At 40.2% G+C, this 10698-nt stretch overlaps 1 protein-coding gene across 1 annotated transcript in view; it reads left to right on the top strand.

Annotated features, from left to right (window-relative positions):
- LOC121950136 (uncharacterized) overlaps positions 1–10698 on the top strand; it is a 77004-nt gene that overhangs the window by 7061 nt on the left and 59245 nt on the right. The window lies entirely within an intron of this gene.

The raw sequence follows: 10698 nt of genomic DNA, 5'->3' as shown, positions 1-10698 counted from the left end.
CCGAATTGGAAAATTAAAAAAACAATTTATTTCATTATTTCTTTAGGTAGCAGATAGAAAAAACCCAAATAATGGTTTGTTTTTCATACTTAAGATTTTATGCTCAGATCAAACATGGGAAATAAAAACAACAGGCCAGGGGCATAACTTGATTTGATATTAAATTTTTCAGATTTGTGACATGGAAATTGCTCCTCCAAGCTAGCTGCTACCCTGCAGCTCCTCTCTGTTTCTCTACCAGCTCATGAGACTATTTTTGCTGTGAGGAGAGCGGCCATCGCCCCCCTGCCCCAGAGATGGACTTGCTTTAGCAACTTGAAATTAGGCAGAGCTAACCAGCTAATAAAGTGTGGGGTGTCCCAGCGGGCTGGTGGCCAGTGGCAGCGCTGGGTCTAACCTGGGGAGTCGTGGTTTGCACTGGCTGTCTGGTTTGGTGCAGATAATCACGTTTCCCAGAGGATGACCTGTCTCAAATTTTGCAATCCCCTTAGATTTCTTCATATGTGCCACCAGCAATTCAGAGTTTTCACTCATCTTATGAGATATCTCAACATCTAAGGGACAGATCAAAAGAAAATTTTGAAAAAACATTAATCGTCACCAGAGGACGTATCCCCAATGACTTTAGTGATGCCCTGACTTTTGTCTTGTGAGGTTGACATTTGTGATTTTGAGTAAAATGTCAACAAATACCAGATGCATTGCCATGAAATTTGGTACATTCCCCTCAGGATGAATTATTATTACTTTGCTATTCCCAAAATTCCTGGTCAAAATATCTGTAATATTCAGATATTTATATATATATATATATATATATGTTCATGGACATAGTGCTCGCTTGACTTTTATTTCCTTCTCACTTCACTTCATGTATTTTGGCACAAATGAAATTTAAAGAGGTCAGTACCCGTCAGATTATAGAGACATATTTGACTCAAATTGTAGACAGAAAGTACTTCCAATGATAAATGTTAACAGTGAACTTTGTGGGTAAGTTATCCAGAGTATCCAGAGCCAGTGACCACACACAAAAATCCATCAGTATTTGAGGCAGAAATCATAGACAGGTATCTCAAAACCTGGACATTAAAAAAAATGTTCAGGGAACATAAAAAAACATGTCTTTGTTTGGGTGACATTTAATCTTTCCACTGCAGTGTCTTTAAGTAATTCTCCACTTAAAAAAGCAAATTGTGGCTGAATTTTTCCCTCCGTAATTATCAATACAAGCTCTTAAGGTTCTAGGTGAGGTGCTCCTGTGTGAGAGGGCTTTATTGATACAATTATAAGAAAGTCAAACTAAAAAATTAGAAAATTACCTTAAGACAGTGCTAAAAATAAAATAAAATGAACAATGATTTTTCTGTAGCATAATTTTTAAACATACAGTGTTAAGAATTATTAGTATAGTTTTCTGGACATTTTTCCTTATTTTTGATCAAATGTAAATCTAAATAGGTGACGTTTTACTTGTCCACTGCGATATAATTTGATTCTCCACTCTAAAAGCAAGATGTGGCTTAATTTTTCCCTATTGTTTTTGATCAAATCTAAATCTAAATGGGTGACATTTAACTTTTTTACTACAGTGTCTATAATTTATTCTCCACTTTAAAAGCTAATTGTGGCTGAATTTTCCAACTTTTTCTCTATTTTTATTTATTTTTTGATAAAATCCAAATATAAAGGGGTAACGCTGAACTTTTCCACTGCAGTGTCTCTAATTAATTCTTGACTTTAAAGGCTAATTGCGGCTGAATTTTTCCCTCAGTAATTATCAACACTCACGTGAGGTCTTCAGGTTCTACTGGTCCTGTGTGAGAAGGCTTTATTGAGACACTTGCTGCGGCCTTTTGTCGAAGGTCAGTCTTTTAAGTATCCAGGGTGGGCTGGACGTCTTCATCACCTCTCTGTATCTAGCTGTCTATTGTCGTGAGGTCTTGTGTTCAGTGAAAGCCTCTTACAGGACCTCCCTCCTTCATTTTAGCCGGTTAAGGTTAGCCACAGTCAGGACAACAGTTGTATTGGACTCTCCATGCTCTCTACAGTTGTTTATTGTCCATACAGCCAGCAAGCAGCCAAAGCCTCTTATGCTACCAAAGGAGCCTGTGAGTACAAGTGGCTAATGGGTGACTGCCCTCTCTTCACATGGCTCTCACATCAGTAAAGCCTCTTATTAGAGCTCCTCTTCAGCTTCACCTTAAAGTGAGCACAGTAATTGATACTTCAACTCTCAAAAAGCTGCTCATTTGGCATCAACACATGTTAAAAAGTATTGATGATTTTTTTAAAATGTGGTGCTTGGCTATGGACGGTATAAGCTGTTGATTTATTGTAAATCATGTGTGTTCTTTAGGAAAAGTTAAAATACTTATTTTTGTTTGTATATATATACATTGCTATTTTTAAGCAGATAAAGCACATGGCAACCAATACCAGGATGTCAAATGGTAAGGTGTAGAAAAAAAAAAATTACATTGAGACAGGATGCGACACATTGACGTGGGATGCAAACACTGGACTCCTGCATGAAAGTTCAGGGTTTGTTGGACCCATCCTACAGGCGCCCTTGTGCTCCGTATATTCATTTGTTATTGGCAGTATTTTAATCTGACACCACCCTGGCGTGGTCCATGTGGATGCAACAGGTTCTGTCTGGCCTTGTTCTCAAGTGACGTCTGCATATCAGTCTGCCGTGGCAGGTGCCGTCTGGCCATCCGGCAGTGAATGATAACACTAATACCGGTTCTGTCCAGTCGTGTTCTCAGCTGATGCTGTTGAAGGGCATATCATGTGGACACGAAAGGTGGCTTTTGGAGTCAGGATTGTATGCCAAAAGCAATGTCGGTATAGTAATTATATGTATTGTAAGTGGCGGTATTTGATGACTTTGATCAACATTCTGCAGGTCCATCTCTCAGTTATGATCCAGTGTCTTCACTTGGTTTGTTTATGAACTTTTCTGTCCAGTTCATCTTACTAAAGAGCACTCAGTCCTGTTGTCATTTCTGATTGAAATACACTTCTGTTATATTTAAGTTTAAGTTAATTTAAACCACTTTATTTATATAGGTAAGGACAACAGTCATGACTAAATGATAAAAATGTTCAAATTTAGCGAGATGAACCTGGGATGCTGTCGCTGAAACTGAATCTCCTTACTGTAGTACACTGTCTTTGAACCTAACATGACTGCTGCACAGCTGCATATCAAAGTACAGTAATTCATCGCCAGTGGGATTATTTTGTATAAGCTATCACTTTCTTAAGTTATTGTCTGTATTGTAAAACTGTTTCTTACAATAGCATCAAATGGTTGTTCAGGAAGGCATACAAATGATATTTTTATGGCACTGATACAAAATACATAGCTAAAAATAATGTATTGCAGTTTTTTTGTATAGCATTTAAAGCAATCTTCATATAAAGCTAAATGCTTTCTCTGCCTGGTGATGCATGGGGATAGTATATTGCATTATGTCACTTATGTATTTGATCTGTGAGGATTCTGTATTTGAAATTTAAAAAACGTGTATTTCAGTTATTAGTATGATTGTCCATAGCCCACTTTTCAGTACATCCCTGCTGAGAGACACTCCTGTGTGGCACCAGTATGCATGTTGTTAATCTTTCTCTGCCTGTCTTTTTCTCCTGCATATGTAACACATAGTTACTGCAGTTCCAAAAATTTCGAAGGATTTGGTGGTTTTAATCTTTTTTGCAGCCCCTTTCCTCCTCAATAAATCCCCTCCATTTTGTTAATGAAGTCTCCATCACAGTAATGAAGCCTGAAGTAACTGTGACACATCTGACTCTCTCACTGTGTGTGTGTGTGTGTGTGTGTGTGTGTGTGTGTGTGTGTGTGTGTGTGTGTGTGTGTGTGTGTGTGTGTGTTGATAGGATGCAGATCTGTGTTTCTATGCAGGTGAGAATATGACAAAGTGTATAAGTCACTGCCAGCTTGTTTGTGCAAATAAAAACCTCTGTATTTACTTTATTTGCCCCTGCAGGTGCTTAGTTCTAACTGTAAGCACTTAAAGGTTTATATTTGTACTCGGTGTTCGTTTTATAGATTCAGTGCCCCCTCACCTTATTTAATCTCTTTTTCTTAATGTGTTTCATACAGTTTTACATTATTAAAATTGTTAATATTACTTTTTGATTTTATTTTAATTTATTTCGAACATGGGATAAAGGAAACAGAGAAATTATTATACAAAAGCAGACTGAAAAAAAGATGAAAAAAAAGAAAAACATAAAGCAAAAGAAACGGTCAAACACATAATGACTTGTTTACATTTCCGAAAAGGCAGTGAGAAGAAGTACTCTGCTTGTTCCTATGTGTGTGAGTTTCCGTAGTGGTTTGTTAGTACTGTACAACATTACTTGACAATTAATACCGTTTTTTTTTAATCTCCTATTCTCCCAGTACCATGTGAGGCATGTGCCACGGTGTACTGTATCAGATGCACAGACACAAGGTTAAAAGCAAACACTTTCCCTCTAAATGAGTTCCACCTGATAGTTACAAGCTTAGTCAAAGTGTTGATTCTTCTATTCAGAGCTCAGGAGAGGACAGTAAACACTGGCACACATTATTTGGTCTAAATGTTGATCCAAGGCGGTGTTAGCCATTCTTAGGACGTCCAGAGCCGGCCAACATACTTCAGTTAGCAGTGCTGACAACCATTCAGTTTGTTAAGTCAGCGTTAAGCTCCCGTCGTTATGAGTCAAGCTGAACTCTTGACTGAGCATCCCGACTGGAATTCTCTTCATTCTGTCACTCATTCTTCCACAGCAGCAACAAACCGAGGGCTTCAGGTAGAGAATCAGAGCTGCTGAATGGTCTCGGAGAGCAGCTCCGAGGATGTATTTAGATGTGCTGCAGCTGTATTGAGATGTACTGAGCCGTATTAAGATGTAGGGACGGAGTATTGAAGCTGCATTGAGAAGCACTGAGGTTGAATTGAGATGTTTTGAGCCATATTTAAATTTTACTGAAGCCGTATTGAAGCTGTATTGAGATGTATCAGAGCACAGCTAATTGAAGCTGAGCAGCAGAGAATGTTGTGCTTTGTAGCTGGACGGGATTGTCCATGCTGCAGCAGCACGGCATTGTGGTCCAAAGGGATCCTCCATGCTATTGTGGTGTAAGGAGATTGTCCACAGTGGAAGGTAAGAAAAGGAGAAAAGCCATGAAGAGAAGGAGCACTCGAGCTGCTAGAGGTGATGTAAGTCTGCCTGGTTGTGTGTTGTCTGTCTGAGCTCTCTGTCCCAATAGGAGAGCAGGGCTCAGATTAAATGTGTCCAGTGTGTGGCCCAGTACGGCCTCGCTGTGTGATGTGTGGCCCGGGCCAGCCTCTCTATTTAATACGTGGATCAGTTTGACCTCCACATTTGATGTGCAGAGCAGCCTAACCCTTCTTTTGTCCTGAAGAAAAGCCTCTAATACTGGGAGCAAAGACCTTTACAAGGCCCCGCTCAGGAGTTAGCGCGACACACCAAAACTCTGCCTAATGTTCACACTGAATGGCCATTTGGTTATCAGTCCATTAGGCAGTCCAACATTTCAATCAGTCTGGCATTTGAAAAATTCAGCAGCAACACACTGTCAATAAAGCATCAAAAGTTAATTTAGGAATGGTAGTTTGACAGCAGAACTCCAATGAAATGTGTGCCCAACAGCTTTTTAAAGAGCTTAAAACAGTCAGTCATCATCAGTCCTAAAAGTCTTAGCCTTCACAGGGCTTGCATGTTAACTCTATCGCTGTATGACAAGTAACTTTTTTTTTTTTTTCAGAGGACGAATGTAATTTTAGTGTTTGTGAGAATAAATAAGTACATCTTACATCTTGGATTTCTTGGAGCTAGTGTGCTCTGCTTCTGTTTCGCAGGGCTTTGACAGGTTATTATGAGGAATTTGTAGGTCTGTAAGAATTTTAAAAATTGTCACAAGCTGTGTGATGTCACAAAAAGTGCTGAGAAAGTTCACATTTAACCCAGAGTGAAGCCCTTTCCTGCAGCACAGGGCATTTGAATTTTAATTGCTTCAACAGTAAGGACATCTACCATTTCAGACACATTAACCAAATTAAACAGAATAATTTAGGAAACTGAACACAGATTACTGTCTGACTTTTTTTTAACTTTACAAACTAGGCCTATAAAGTGTCACAACGATTGTCAAGCAGTTAGAGGCACGCCAGACTCTCCCTCACCTAACACTGAAGCTTCACACGCACAATCTCTTGCTCTCTCTGTGTCTCTCACCTGACAGTGAAACTGTCAGGGGCTCTCCCTAACCTGACACTGAAGCGCCATGGCGCATGGTGTCTCTCTCTCTAGCCTGACAGTGTCTCTCTCCAACCCTCTCTAACCCACCATGTGCAGTGACGCCTATTGGGCCAGAGGGGGATGTGACCAATAAATCCCAGACTTTCATGCTGGAGTCCAGTGATCGATTTCCGTCTGAATGTGATGATTGTTTTCTACACCTTACCATATGCCTCATTCCCCTAATTCCAACCATCGGTGCCACATGCATATTTGTTGATGTCCTCGCATTGGTTGACATCTTTATTTCAGATGCCACGTAATAACACCATGTGCTTGTGTTGACATCGTGGTAGCGGCATCCCTGAATGCAAAGACCAGATGTTGAAGGATACCTTGAGCATAATATTTAGAGGCATAAGTCCCCTGCAAAGTGGCAATATTTGACGAGATGGGATGAGAACATGTTTTTTGAGAATCCTCAGCCTTGAATGGTATCAGCTAGGTGAAGTGATTTTATTTGTCACAGCAAAGAGTCAAGTGGAGGGAGATTGAGTGAGGAAATAATTGCTTTGATAGGATTCCTCCATTAATGAAACGATTCTCTATTGACAGTTGACAAGCGTCCATTGTGATCAGAGCCTGTTGAGTTGTTATCAGAGGCTGCAGCTACCATTGCACTGAGAGTTTATTTATCGAGGCCTGTGTGTACAGTGGTCTCTGTGGAAAAAAAATCTCCCCCTGACTGAAATAAAGATGTCAAAGTGAATGAGACAATGAGCCGATTCCCATCTGCTCTGTGGTTTCATTTCAGTTTGCCTTTATCTCCATTCGTCTGTCTCTTTATTTGTCTGTGAAAAGGCAGAACGCGTCCCTGTCACAATCCCGTCCTGCTGTGATTACCATGCAAATGTATTTCATTAGGATGTAAATGATCAACATAATGATGATTTTTAATTAGAATGTAAATGATAATTATTTGTATGAAGATATCAGCAGCTGTGGGAGAGGACTGTGACAGCGAGCTGTTGTCTCTGACTGACTGACTGAATGGATGGATGGCTGCTCTTTCATTCGTCTGCTAACAGTATTCTGTTTTTTCCTCCTCTTTCATTTCTCCCTCTGGTTCTCTTTCTGTTCCTTCTGCCTGAGGTGTTAGGCACACACACACAAACACACATATATTCGAGGCTGACATTTTTTGGGGAATCCTGTGGGTCACGGGATTCCTGTGGGATTCCCATGGGATGCCAATCAATTTCACTATTTATCACGTGAGTGGGATGGGACAGGAAAAATACAGTGTTGCGGTGAAGCCCAAAATTCATGTCGCTGCATGTTAAGTTAATATTAGACACAGTCAAACAGCGGAGGGGAGCTAATTCCTCTGGAGCTGTACCTGCTGATCATTTAACACATCGTCCCTCTTCAGCCCGGGTCGGACCTGGGGATGAACATCCCCATGTGACCGGCGGAGGCTTCATTGCCCACAGCCGCTATCAGCGACAATCTCAGCCGATAACGATTGTTTGTGAATTGTCCTGTCGCCGCTGATTAACAAAAAGTCATTGTAACGCCACCTGGTCCAACACTATAGCACATAATATTCACTTCAGTTTCAATCAGTGTCTGAATTTCTTCTCTGTGTAATGGCAGCACCACCCGTTCTCACATTGTAACGCTGCATCTAAATAAATGTAAGGCTTATGTCGTACAGACAAGGCTGTTCCTCAAACAAACTGATGAGGTGATCCTCTCTCTCCTACATCCAAAACTGACATAATGACCACGCATGGCTAGTGAGCTCTCTCACTTGCTATTTCCACCATGCTGCCATGTTACACTGGTTACAGAGAATGAGGATTATCCTTACAGTAATACATACTGTTAGTGTCTGTCAGCGTCTGTCAGTGTGTCCAAATGTTTATTTTGAAAGAAAGAACAACTGTCAATGGGGAAAAGGCAACGTCACACACCATCAGTCACACTGACCCAATATTAACTTAGTCAGTCAGTCACTCACTCACTCACTCACAGCCAATAACACACACACACATGCTTGTCTGCTGCAGAGCCATGTACACAGCTCTGCTGTCCTGGCAGCGCCTCCCCATGTTTAAAAAGCCTGCTTATATGCACTGATTTTGGTGCATAAGGAGTATTAGAAATCCGTTTCTCTGCCAGGTGTGGTGCATCACCTTGTGCATACACACACACACACACACGCACTCAGAGATGTATACACCATCCTCAAAGATACACCCAAATTTAATACTCTACAAATTCAGAAGTGAGGCACTGTTGAATAGAAAAAGACTTTTCATCGGCTCTCTCTCTCTCTCTCTCTCTCTCTCTCTCTGTTTCATTCATTCATTCAGCTCGTCATTTCTTTCTGTCTTCCATCGGCCAGCGGGTGGCTGCAAAATGAGAATGGGGTCAACCCCTCCTCATTTACCTAACAAAAGACTGGAAAAAAGAGAGAGAAAGAGGAGCTGACGGCTGTCACAGACAGAAAGAGAGAGGGGATCCAAGACAGATGACCTGCAGCTTCACTCTGAAAAGTTTCATTCCATTACATCTCACACAATCCACATCATGTCAGCACCTATCAATTACTGTCTGCATCAAACAGCACAATAGGAAGTCTAATCATCAAAGAGCATTTAGTGATGATCAATGATGGCTCCCTACCTTCCACCACTGAAACAAGAGGGATGACAAGATCATTAGGTTATTCTGGCCATAACGGGACTATGATTGTGTGTGTGTGTGTGTGTGTGTGTGTGTGTGTGTGAGTGTGATTGTGATTGTGATATTGTAGTATTTCTGAATGCCATTTGCCAGGTTATTGCCATTTTCCATCCATTAACCCCAGACATCAACCCTCAATTCACACTAGAGCTGCAACTAACAATTATTTTGATAATCTATTAATCAGTTGATTATTTTTTCAGTTAATCGATGATTCTGATTTAAAAAAATAAAAACAGAAATAATGATAAAATAAGCATTTTTTTCTCCCATCACTTTGTTCAAAAACGTCATTGACAACAGTGCTAAAAGTGCAGTGCATAAACAGGCGGTTGCTTTAACATCCCTGAGCTGTCAAAATAATATTAAATTATTAAAAATAACTACAAACATGAAACAATTCAAAAGCTAAATGTTGATAGCTTTTACAACATACCTTTACATTTCCTTACTTTAAAACTGAACATATGTCGTTTTTGTCAAGACTTATCCCGCCATTAAGCTCTCCTATTCCTCACTTTCGGTTTCGTTTCAGATGCTGCGTCATAACCGTCATGCTCCTGTGCCGTGCCATGTCACGTTTGCATATTTATTTTGCAGCTAACACACTTCCTTGTTTTGCATAACGTGAAGTGCTTCCAAACTTTTTTTTTCATATGAAACGTTCTCTCTGCCTCCGCCATGCCTCCTCAAAACACCGGCTTCTCCCATCTGCATATGACGTAAACAGTCCCGCGACATAGCGAGGGATGTAATAATCACGCAACACGACGAATCGATAATTTTATTCGTTGCCAACACATTAACACAACAATTATAATCGATTTTAGCGATTTGTTGTTGCAGCCCTACTTCACAGAATACCTCGCATCATTAGACGTGATGGCTGATTATATAGAAAGTTGATAGTAAATACACATTGGTGTGTGGCAACAAAAGCATGTTGGCGAAGGTTAGAGTAAGATTGTGGCTTCTGTTTTAATGTTTTAAAAAAAAAAACCACATTATATATCAAATCACTTGACTTTTTTATATTCCTATCACTCAGTAACTAGAGGTACATCATATGACAGAAAAGACTTTACAAGTCTTTACTCTCAATATTAATTTCATATATACGCATTTCCCGCTTTGTGACGCAGCATGATAAAGTTTTTAATGCAATTTATTAAATTTTGGAATAACCTCAAGAGGGGGAGTTGTGTTATTATGAGGTGTTACTGGTGGTCCCAGAGACCACTCTAGTCATGTTGCAAGAAGACAGTGTTGCTTCAGATCAGCTTCAGTGCTCCTTTTACTACATCCTCCAGCGCTACAGGAGGGATTAACAGCATCCTTCAAAAAGATAGTCCTCTATTTGAAGTTTTGATTATTTTGCTAAAGGGGTGCACACGTATTGATGAGCATTAATTCTTCAGAGAAGCAACAATTTGATTATGTTCACTCCCAGTATGTTCCAGCGACCGCACCTTGACGACTCTGCACCGCGTAGTGAATTTGGTGTTTGGTGCCACATGACTTGGGCTGCCCCTTTAAAGTTGGAGATTTGAATTCTCCTTCATTCCTGAGACCTGAGAGCAGTTGAGCTTGAGTCAAGCAGTTGTGTTTTTGTTTTTGTTTTGTCTCTGTGGTAATTTTGGACTTTTGTTGTGGAGTGAGCACTCTTCACTT

The sequence above is a fragment of the Plectropomus leopardus genome, chromosome 7 (assembly GCF_026936395.1).
Source record: "Plectropomus leopardus strain MGB_pleo_1.0 chromosome 7, ASM2693639v1, whole genome shotgun sequence".
In the NCBI taxonomy this organism is placed as follows: domain Eukaryota; kingdom Metazoa; phylum Chordata; class Actinopteri; order Perciformes; family Serranidae; genus Plectropomus; species Plectropomus leopardus.
Note: the sequence above shows the minus strand (reverse complement) of the source record. Positions and strands in the feature narration are given on the sequence as shown.